Source organism: Apium graveolens, chromosome 4 (assembly GCF_009905375.1).
Source record: "Apium graveolens cultivar Ventura chromosome 4, ASM990537v1, whole genome shotgun sequence".
Taxonomy (NCBI): domain Eukaryota; kingdom Viridiplantae; phylum Streptophyta; class Magnoliopsida; order Apiales; family Apiaceae; genus Apium; species Apium graveolens.
In genome coordinates this window covers 176,300,699-176,301,424 of record NC_133650.1, presented here as the reverse complement: position 1 = coordinate 176,301,424, position 726 = coordinate 176,300,699, and the positions used below count along the sequence as shown (strand labels likewise).

Genomic DNA, 726 nt, shown 5'->3' with positions numbered 1-726 from the left:
TTCCAGCAGATCCAGCTCTTATGGACTTTTCTCGGCCTAAAATTGATGACATTCAGTCAAGCATCCTTCATCCGGCTATTCAGGCTAATACTTTTGAAATCAAGCCGGGCACTATTCAAATGGTGCAGAATTCTGTTTCTTTCGGAGGTGCTGCGACTGAAGACCCCAACATACACATCAGGAATTTTGTCGAGATCTGTAATACTTTCAAATATAATGGTGTGACTTATGAGGCTATCAAGCTGAGGCTTTTCCCATTCTCTCTGAGGGATAAAGCTAAGGACTGGTTACATTCTGAACCAGCTGGGTCCATCACTACTTAGCAAGATCTTGCGCAAAAGTTTCTGGTAAAGTTCTATCCAATGGCAAAGACTGTAGCTATGAGGAGTGCTCTTACTCAGTTTGCACAGCAACCAACAGAATCTATGTGCGAAGCTTGGGAGCGCTTCAAGGAGATGTTGAGAAAGTGTCCACATCATGGTATGCCTGACTGGATGGTGATCACTGGTTTCTATAATGGTTTGGGGCCCAATCTCGGCCCATGCTCGATACAGCAGCTGGAGGCTCGTTGTGGGCCAAAAACTATACTGAGGCTTATAATCTTATTAAAACTATGGCTGCAAATGAGCATCAAAACCCAACTCAAAGGATGGTGCCTGGGAAGGTAGCAGGTATTCTGGAAGTTGATGCAGCTACAGTGTGACGCCCCCAATCTCGGGGTTAGGA

At 45.3% G+C, this 726-nt stretch overlaps 1 non-coding gene across 1 annotated transcript; it reads right to left on the bottom strand.

The window, feature by feature from the left end:
- Positions 1 to 377: 377 nt before the first annotated feature.
- On the bottom strand, positions 378 to 484 carry LOC141722064 (small nucleolar RNA R71). Its single transcript, XR_012575097.1, has one exon. It is a non-coding gene; the product is annotated as a small nucleolar RNA R71 (small nucleolar RNA).
- Between the last annotated feature and the right edge of the window lie 242 nt (positions 485 to 726).